The following is an 11075-nucleotide window of genomic DNA, read 5'->3' as shown; positions in this document are numbered from 1 at the left end:
CCTGGGGTTCAGGAAGCATGCATATGCTAACAGGTTCTTCAAATGAGTCAAATTGCAGAGTTCTCATAAAACAACGCAACGTTCTAATTTCTATCATTAAAACAACTCTGCTTCCTAGAGCAGGTGGGATTTCCAAATTTTATAGCAGCCAGTCTCTTAGGCAAGGAGCACAGCGCTTCCAAACCCCATTTTTTTGTAGAGCTTGTAAACGCTGGGTGGATTGACCTGTCCTCCTGCAATGCAGTCTCTGGAGGGTCCACAGTTTGGGCCAGCATAGCAATCAAATCACTAGTCCAAACTGTCAATCATGCAGGAGCCCACCAACCCCAGATCAATATACCCGGTTTCGTTAGGTAGAAGGAGCCATGCACGACCAAAAAAATAAAACAAAAAAAAAAACACAGAACACTTTGTAAGGCCTCCTCTTCTGGCTCACTCGAGCTGTTCATCTGAATGATAGGAGAAACCATATGTGAGACCCTACAAAAAATTTCTGGCTATAGAAGGCTTCCCTGGGAAAAAGAGAATTCCCAGCAGCCAATTCTACGGCAATCCGAGGTCTTTCTTGATTGTAAAAGGTTGGAAGGCATTTTCTTCAAAGGTCGGTAGTTACCAGGTGATACCCGTGTGACGTTTAATAATAGAGAAATAAAAAGGTAAATGATCGCCCATCCTCTGATCCTGCAGCACTGACCCAGGTAGGAGCAGATCGAGCTGTTAACATAAAGGGGTATTCCCATCCCCTATCCCAATATGTACTAGATATAATAATAGCAAATAGCTCCAATTAGAAATGTAGTATAGTTCTCCTGATAAGCTATGTCACTTAGGGCATGGCACTAGGTTAGGTATCCAAGGTTACGACCACTAGCAACTGTCACTATATGAGTGCTCATAACCATGTAAGGCTAAGCTACTGCAATGCCCTGCACAAGGGCTAAGTGACATAGCGAATCAGAAGAACTATACTACATTTCTAATTGGAGGTATTTAACCCCTTAATCCCATAAGACGTACTATCCTGTCGAGGTGACCTGGACTTAAAGGGCCACTGTCACCCCCTCCAGCCGTTATAAACTAAAAGAGCCACCTTGTGCAGCAGTAATGCTGCAGTCTAACAAGGTGGCTCTTTTAGTTTTTGATTCATTTATTACCTCAATAAAGCGTTTTAAAAATTGGCCACAAATACCAGATATTGTGTCAGGAGGCGGTCCGAATCGTCCTCTATGAATCTCCCAACTGCCGTCACTCTTCTCTTCAGGGGCGATGGTCGCCGCCCCCTTCGCGCTGTTGCTTCTTAATTCCAGCGCCTGCGCTGTGCGTGCCTGCCTGGGGCCTGCGCAGTCTTCATTGTCAGTCACAGCTCAGACGCAGGGTGCCTGACTGCGCCTGATGCTGAATCCCCGCCCCGCACTGTGTTATTCATTATGCACTGCGCTTGTCAGACGCTCCCCCGGTCCCCCGCCTTCCAGCGTTGCCCGAATATACAGGTTTCATTGCCGACGTTTGGAACAGCCACAAAGAACAACGCTGGAAGGCGGGGGACCTGGGGGAGCGTCTGACAAGCGCAGTGCGCATGCCCAGGAATAACACAGTGCGGGGCGGGGATTCAGCAACAGGGCGGCCGCACAGGCGCAGTCAGGCACCCTGCGTCTGAGCTGTGACTGACAATGAAGACTGCGCCTGCCCCAGGCAGGCACGCACAGCGCAGGCGCCGGATTTCAGAAGATAACAGCGCTCAGGGAGCGGGTACCATCGGCCCTGAAGAGATGAGTGACGGCAGTTGGGAGATTCATACAGGACGATTCGGACCGCCTCCAGGTATAATATTTGGTATGTGTGGCCAATTTTTAAAACGCTTTTTTGAGGTAATAAATGAATCAAAAACTAAAAGAGCCACCTTGTTAGACTGCAGCATTACTGCTGCACAAGGTGGCTCTTTTAGTTTATAACGGCTGGAGGGGGGTGACAGTGGCCCTTTAATTCCCAGGGACGGGATAGTATGTCATAGGCGAGTGCGGCCGGGTGTCAGCTATCGCAGCTGACATCTGGCACTATGTGCTAGGAGCGGTCATGGACCGCCCCTGGCACATGAACACTGATCAAACATGATCGCAGCGTTCCGGTGGCATAGGGAAGCATCGCGCAGGAAGGGGACTCCCTGCGTGCTTCCCTGAGACCCTCGGAGCAACGCGATGTGATCGCGTTGCTCCGAGGGTCTCCTCCGTCGTCCTCCCTGCAGCAGGCCCCGGATCCAAAATGGCCGCGGGGTTGCTTCCAGGTCCTGCAGGGAGGTGGCTTCACAGCGCCTGCTCAAAGCAAGTGCCGGGAAGCCTGGAGGAGCTGTGCACGTCAAATCGCGGATCTTAGGCTAGGTTCAGATTGCGTTAGTGCAATCCGTTTAGCGCGAGCGCTAGCGGATTGCGCTAACGCAATGTCTTTCGGGGCCGCGTTAACGTCCCCGCTCTCGCAGATCCCCGATCTGCGAGAGCGGGGAACGGACCTCTGGCGCGCCGCGAACGCTGCAAGCAGCGTCCGAGGCGCGCTACAAAAGACCGGCACATCGCTAGCGCGTGCCGAAAATGACACGCGCTAGCAATGCGCTTTAACATTGCCGGCAATGGGAGCGCTAACGGACGCGGTGCACGGCGTTAATTCCGCCGTGCAACGCTGTCCATTAGCGCTCTCCCATTAACGCAATGGGAACCTAGCCTTACAGAGTGCATTGCAAAGTGTCAGATCAGCGATCTGTCACTATATAGTGATGTCCGCTCCTGGGGCAATGTTATAAAGTATAAAAAAAAAAATATTTACATGTGTAAAAAAAAAAACCTAAAGGAAAAAAAAAAAATTATTCCAGTAAATACATTTCTTTAAATAAATAAAAACAATAAAAGTACACATATATCGCCGTGTCCGTAACGACCCGACACATAAAATTGTGCCACTAGTTAACCCCCTTCAGTGAACACCGTAAAAAAAAGAGGAAAAAACGCTTTATCATCATACCGCCAAACAAAAAGTGGAATAACGCGTGATCAAAGACGGATATAAAAAACCATGATACCGCTGAAAACGTCATCTTGTCCCGCAAAAAACGACCCGCCATACGTAATCAACGAAAAAATAAAAGTTATAGTCCTCAGAATAAAGCGATGCAAAAATAATTATTTTATATAAAATAGTTTTTATCGTATAAAAGCGCCAAAACATAAAAATGATATAAATGAGGTATCGCTGTAATCGTACTGACCCGAAGAATAAAACTTCTTTATCCATTTTACCAAACGTGGAACGGTATAAACGCCCCCCCAAAAGAAATTCATGAATAGCTGGTTTTTGATCACTCTGCCTCACAAAAATCGGAATAAAAAGCGATCAAAAAATGTCACGTGCCCGAAAATGTTACCAATAAAAACGTCAACTCGTCCAGCAAAAAACAAGATCTCACATGACTCTGTGGACCGAAATATGGAAAAATTATAGCTCTCAAAATGTGGAGACACAAAAACTATTTTTTGCAATAAAAAGCGTCTTTTAGTGTGTGACGGCTGCCAATCATAAAAATCCGCTAAAAAACCCGCTATAAAAGTAAATCAAACCCCCCTTCATCACCCCCTTAGTTAGGGAAAAATAATAAAATAAAAAAAATGTATTTCCATTTTCCCATTAGGGTTAGGGTTGGAGCTAAAGTTAGGGTTTGGATTACATTTACGGTTGTAATTAGGGTTGGGATTAGGGTTAGGGGTGTGTTGGAGTTAGGTGTGTGGTTAGGGTTGGGGGCATGTTCGGGATAGGGGTGTGGTTAGGGTTAGGGTTGGGATTAGGGTTAGAGGTGTGTTTGGTTAAGGTTTCAGTTAGAATTGGGGGTTTCCACTGTTTAGGCACATCAGGGCTCTCCAAATACCACATGGCGTCCGAACTCAATTCCAGCCAATTCTGCGTTGAAAAAGTAAAACAGTGCTCCTTCCCTTCCGAGCTCTCCCGTCCGCCAAAACAGGGGTTTACTCCAACATATGGGTATCAGCGTACTCCGGACAAATTGGACAACAACTTTTGGGGTCCAATTTCTCCTGTTACCCTTGGGAAAATACAAAACCGGGGGCTAAAAAATAATTTTTGTGGGTAAAAGAGGGATTTTTGTGTACTCACCATAAAATCCTTTTCTCCAAGCCAATCATTGGGGGACACAGACCGTGGGTGTTATGCTGCTTGCCACTAGGAGGACACTAAGTGATACAAAGAAAGTTAGCTCCTCCCCTGCAGTATACACCCTCCTGCTGGCTCTCAGCTAACCAGTTCGGTGCAAAACGCAGTAGGAGATTAGTAACAACATATTAGCTTACAGCATGTCATATTATATATGAGAGTATAGCATATCAGATTATAAAAACAAGCATAAGCCAATACCAGGGTGGGAGCTGTGTCACCCAATGATTGGCTCGGAGAAAAGGATTTTACAGTGAGTACACAAAAATCCCTCTTTCTCCTTCGCCTCTTTGGGGGACACAGACCGTGGGACGTACCAAAGCAGTCCCTGGGTGGGGACAACATCAGATCAGGCCCTGTGTAACCGCTACTTACAAGTGCGCCACCGTGGCCTGCAGAGTCCGCCTGCCAAGACTCACATCTGTGGAAGTCTAGGAATTATAATGCTTCAAGAATGCATGTGGACTGGACGAATCCACAAGCTTGCAGGCGTGTCTTATCGACGCCTGGTGCCTAGAACCCACGATAGACGGAGATAGGCTGACATCTAACACGGAAGGACTCCTGGATGGTGAAAGGAATACACCAGGCTAAATGGCCGATGAAGACGGCTAAACCCTTCCTGTAAACATCAGGAAGCCTCCCTCTAAGGCTACTTTCACATTAGCGTCGTGCACTGCACGTCGCAATGCGACGTTGCGGCGCACCGACACATACTGTGTAAGCGCCGCACAACGGGGGCAGCGGATGCTGTTTTTCAACGCATCCGTTGCCCCATTGTGAGGTGCGGGGAGGCAGGGGCGGAGTTCCGGCCGCGCATGCGCAGTCGGAAAAGACAGGCATGACGCACCAAAAAACGTTACATGCAACGTTTTTTGGTGGCGACGGTCCGACGCAACACGACGCAACCGTCGCACGACGGTTGCGACTTGTGGCAATGCGTCGCACTGCGTCGCTAATGCAAGTCTGTAGAAAAAACGCAAGCACTTTTGTAGGATGCGTTTTTTCAACAAAACGACGCATAGCGACGTGCAGTGCATGACACTAGTGTGAAACTAGCCTTATCATCAGGAAGCCCAAGATACAGTGTCCAACCTTCGGAAGGATGCCGTCCTCGAGACGTACCTACTCAGAGCACTCGTTTCGTCCAGAATATGGGGAACGCATTCCATTTTGTGGACTGGTGCCGAAAGAGATGAGGGAAGAACTATGCCCTCATAACAGTGGTAATACAATACCACCTTGGTAACAAGGGACGGGGATGGCCTGAGGACAACCTTGCCTTGAAGGAAATAAGGGAAAAAAGTCTGAAAGGACCCGTTAGCACCGAAGACTCGTCAGGATGAGGATATCGCCGAGAAAAAAGGGGCGACCTTCCCTAATAGAATAGATCCCAATGATCTAACGGTATGCGATAGGGAAGAACTACATGTGAAAACTTCATGCGAGAAGGTCCCTACTTGCAGTTTTGTTGCAGAAAGGCAGAAAGCTACCAGCTCCGCAAGCAAACTGACGTGGTCAGTGTGGATTTCCGATGATCACTGGGGCCCTTTCTGCTTCTGAAAGCTTTCGGAAGTAGTGGAAGGGGAGTTGTGGAAACTGGTACCACGGAAGAACCAGAGCATGCAGTGCGATGGCTCTTGGATCTCGAGGCCGAACGACAAACTCGAGTACACAGGCAATCAGTCTGGACGCCATCCGAACTACAATTGGAGAGCTCCAGTGAAGGCAGGTCTAATGGAAGACTTCCGGGTGAAGTTCCCACTCACTTGAGGCGAAACCCTGACAGCTGAATATGTTCACCGCCCAGAGTTATACTCCTGGGATATGTACTGCCAAGATCACTGAGTGATAGATCTCGGCCCATCTGAGAATGTGAGGTACCTCGGCCATGGTGCCTGCTAGATAATTGACGTATGGCACAGCCGTGGCATTGTCCAATTGAATTCAGATGGGTTGACCCGCCATAAGGCAGTGGACCTACTGTAGGACTACCTTTCGGATCTCCAGAGCAATGATCGGGAGAAGAGGACTGGCATTGGAAGATACTAGTAACCATTGAACTGGGAGAAAGGCCCTGGATGAAGAAGGAGCTCAGAGACTATCGTCTGAAAGTCTGCTTGACTTGCTGAAAACGAGCGGAGTGAAGGAAACTGCTTCCATTGTCATCTCCATTTTTCCTCAGAACCCTCCCAGCAAATCGAATGAAATGAGGGGATGAGTGATCAAGTGCGCGAGCTCCCTGTTGAAGGACCATGACCTTGTCTGGAGGGAGAATTACCACCCTTCTGGAAGAGTACCGGATCATCCTCAAAAAGGATATCTGATGGGCTGGAAATGAGAAGTTGTCTAAGTCTAGCCACCAGCCCAGATGAGAGGGTATCGCAGGTGATATAGACGACTTAGCGTAGTCCTGGAAGGGCAGATAGGCAGTCGGCCAAACAGGACAGGACGACCACACCTCTAGGGTGCAAGAGGAACATGACAGCCGCCATGACCCTTGCGAACACTCTGGGTGCGGTAGCAAGGCCGAAGGACAAGGTCGTGAATTAAATGCTGTTCACGAATGGAAAAGCGAAGGAATTTTTGAAGAGGGTAAGCATCCCGAATGTCGATGGATGCCCGAAACTGCACCTTTTTCTGTTGAAGTAATGGCTGAGCAGAGGAACTCCATTCGAAGAAGAAGAACCTTGTGAAAGGTTGTTAGAAGTTTGAGGTCCAGGATCGGTCCTACTTCTCATTCCCCTTTTTGGAACCAAGAACCCTTAGATCTAGACTGTCCTGGACAACCCTTTCACTGCTGGTCGGGGCTGTAGGAACGTAAGATCCTTTGTTAGTCTCCCGCTCAAAAGATTTGATTGACCAGCTGTACTGTCTTCAGGAAAGGGTTACTGGTGTGAATCAAAGTAGTTAAGGTCTCCAGCCAGGAGACCGTTGCTCTAGCAATCCAAGCGGCGGCTAGGGAGGGTAGAGGGCTGGACCCGAAGCCGCAAAACGGAACAAACCAGATTTGCTATTTGACAGATTGTGGAATTTTTAATTGATGACACATCGGGCAGGGATACTGGTAGGTAAACCACAGGAGATTGTACCCGGTTAATCTGCCAAGTGGCAGAATGCGCGGCTGCTTCCAGCAGGTCATTGCAGAGTTAAAAATTAGGAACCCTCGATCCACCATCCTCTTAACAGGGAAGTGGAGAGGGATCATCCGCCTTCTTGCATCTTCTGTTAAATAGTAGTGATGCAGAGGGGGGTGCTCAAACGCCCGAAAAGGGTGCCTCTACATCCACAGAGTTCAGGTCTCCAGGTGGACAGGATAGGTTGTCTGGCGTTAGGCCTGGATGCAGAAGAGGATACCTGGAGGCGACACTCCGTGTGCCCGTCTGTTGATGGTGTGGGGAGATCGGTGCCCTTTAAAGAGCCCGTCACCCTTAAAAATCAGACCAGGCATGGCGTCCCACGTAGAGGATTCTGTCCAGTGAATCGCATATCCGGACTGGATGGCAAATGCTCTACGAGGGAGGTTAGTCTCCTTATGAGGGACACTGTAGTCTAGAGCAGGACCGGAGTCCTCGTCAATGTACAGAGATTGGATGATGATATAAATAGGCGAGTCATCCTTTACTGAAACTCTGGCAAGTCCAGGTCCAAGGCAATATCCGATCCGAGTTCAGAGTCTTGTTGTCAGCAAATCATTGGAGAGAGATCATGAAATGAAAACTTCCGTTTTGTAGATGCCTGTACGTTTCCAGAATACTCGCGGCCCCTGCTAGCCGACGGATCCCATGTAGGAGAGGGACCATCTATATCGGTCCTGCGAGCACTCCGAGCCACGGAGGATCACGGAGGGATTCAATTTCTTGGTCAGAAAAACCATCGGTTGCGGCAGTGACGAAGTCCACTGAGGGAACTAGTTACACTGGGATAACCTGGGATCAGCGGCGGAGGGCTCACTTATGACCAGCTTCGGATTGGTCATGTGCCTTTAAGACCAGGGAATACTGGTCGTGTTCCTTTAAGACCAGGGGATACTGGTCGTGTTCCTTTAAGACCAGGGAATACTGGTCATGTGACTTTAAGACCAGGAATACTGGTCACGTGCCTTTAAGACCAGGAACACTGGTCACGTGCCTTTAAGACCAGGGAATACTGGTCATGCACCTTTAGGTAAAATCTTGCAGAGCGAGAAGCGCCAATTCGGGGGGCGGAGCCACATGCACGACATGGGCGGAGCCTCGAGACTTCACAAATAGGCCCAAGCCAGGGCCTAAATTTCTGCAGCCGGCGCCAGCGTAGAAGTGAGGGGCGTTGCAGTGGCCGAGAAAATTGAGCGCTTCCGTGCTAGGCAAAAAGCGCCAGGAAAACAGGCAGAGCCGCCTTAGGGCGCCACAGTGCGCTTCCGGGGTGCGGCCTACACATCGGCCGAAGCCGGAGGCTAAATTTTGTAGCCGGCTGGAGCGTTACCTCAGGGAGGTGGGCCACAGGGAAGCCTGAGACTGCCTGTGAATATCCCGCTGCAGAAGCCCATCGCTGGCAGGATCCACTCACCATCGGTGCGCTTCCCGGCATGGAGCCGCCGCGGATGTCGGGTATTGCAGCGTGGACGGTGCAGGGATAGAGGGCTAAACCTCAATCCATCATCCCTTTTGTTAGGGAGGTGGAGAGGAACCGTCCGCCTCCTTGTGCCATCCACTTTCACAGTGGTGGGACAGTGGGGGCTGCTCGGACGCCATAGAGAGGGGCCTCTGTACATCCACGGAGTTCAGTCCGGGTGGACAGGGCCTGTTGTCCGGCATTAGGCCTGGCTTCAGGAGAGGATACATGGAGGTGACACTCCATGTGGTCGCCTGCTGCTGGTGTGGGGAGATCGGGACCGTGAAGGAACCGTCGCCCCTGAAGTGAGCTGGGCGGGGCTCGGCGGTTGGCGGGGATTTCAATTGCGGCCTAGTCTGGCTGAGAAAGCCGGGGACTAAATTTATGGAGCCTGCCAATGGAGCGCGTTGGCGGGCCGCGACGTAGCGCCGAATGATTGCTGCTGGCGTACTGGCCAGCGGCACCTCTCCCCAGGGACCAGGACCGCACCTTCCACGCAGGCAGCGTGAGGAAGGAAACTACTCACCACCACCGAGCAGAGATGCAGCCTCTATTGCGAGGGAATAAGCTCAATCGATCGTCCCTTGGCCGGGGGATGGAGAGCCTCTGTCCATCTTCATATCTGCCTGCCGCAGGGGACTTATGGCTGTGCCTGCCGCAGGGGGCTTACGGCTACTGTGGGGACTACATGAAGCCAACAGGTGAGGGCTTAATTGCGGAGGAGCCCGGATGCACATAAGAGGTATACTCTATGTGCTCGCCATCTTACAGGGGGGAGATCGGGACCGTATAGGAACCGTCGCCCTAGCATAGATTAGGCGTGCCCCAGTCGTCGCAGGAAAGGTACGGGGAGGTATACTCGCCGTGCTTGCCTGTTGATGGTTCGGGGGAGAGCGGACCCTAGAAAGGAATCCGTCGCCCCCTTCACTCCGTTAATTAAAAAATAAAAATTTACAGAAAATAAAAATAAAAAATGTTGGGGTCTGAAAACAGACCCAAGTGCCTCCTACAGACACTAAGCAAGAACTGGTTAGCTGAGAGCCAGCAGGAGGGTGTATACTGCGGAGGAGGAGATCACTTTCTTTGTATCACTTAGTGTCCTCCTGGTGGCAGCAGCATAACACCCATGGTCTGTGTCCCCCAATGAGGCGAAGGAGAAAAAATATTTTTTATTTTCACGGCTCTGCATTATAAACTGTAGTGAAACACTTGGGGGTTCAAAGTTCTCACAACACATCTAGATAAGTTCCTTGGGAGGTCTAGTTTCCAATATGGGGTCACTTGTGGGGGGTTCTACTGTTTAGGTACATCAGGGGCTCTGCAAACGCAATGTGACGCCTGCAGACCAATCCATCTAAGTCTGCATTCCAAACAGTGCTCCTTCCCTTCCGAGCTCTGCCAAGCGCCCAAACAGTGGTTCCCCCCCATATACGGGGTATCAGCGTACTCAGGACAAATTGGACAACAACTTTTGGGGTCCATTTTTTCCTGTTACCCTTGGGAAAATACAAAACTGGGGGCCAAAAATACTTTTTGTGGAAATTTTTTTTTTTTATTTTCACGGCTCTGCGTTATAAACTGTAGTGAAACACTTGGAGGTTCAAAGTTCTCACAACACATCTAGATATGTTCCTTGGGGGGTCTAGTTTCCAACATGGTGTCACTTATGGGGGGTTTCAATGTGTAGGCACATCAGGGGCTCTGCAAACGCGACATGGCGTCCCATCTCAATTCCAGTCAATTTTGCTTTGAAAAGTCAAACAGCGCTCCTTCCCTTCCGAGCTCTGCCATACGCCCAAACAGTGGTTTACCTCCATATATTGGGCATTGGCGTACTCAGGACAAATTGCACAACAACTTTTGGGGTCCAATTTCTTCTGTTACCCTTGGGAAAATAAAAAATTAGGGGCGAAATATCATTTTTGTGAAAAAAAATATGATTTTTTATTTTTACGGCTCTGCATTATAAACTTCTGTCAAGCACTCGGTGGGTCAAAGTGCTCACCAAACATCTAGATAAGTTCCTTAGGGGGTCTTCTTTCCAAGACGGTGTCACTTGTGGGGGGTTTCAATGTTTAGGCACATCAGGGGCTCTCCAAACGCGACATGGCGTCCTATCTCAATTCCAGTCAATTTTGCATTGCAAAGTCAAAAGGCGCTCCTTCCCTTCCGAGCTCTGCCATGCGCCCAAACAGTGGTTTACCCCCACATATGGGGTATCGTCGTACTCAGGACAAATTGCACAACAACTTTTTGGGTCCAATTTCTCCTGT

The sequence above is a fragment of the Ranitomeya variabilis genome, chromosome 6 (assembly GCF_051348905.1).
Source record: "Ranitomeya variabilis isolate aRanVar5 chromosome 6, aRanVar5.hap1, whole genome shotgun sequence".
NCBI classification, from domain to species: domain Eukaryota; kingdom Metazoa; phylum Chordata; class Amphibia; order Anura; family Dendrobatidae; genus Ranitomeya; species Ranitomeya variabilis.
This window is presented reverse-complemented; position numbering follows the sequence as displayed.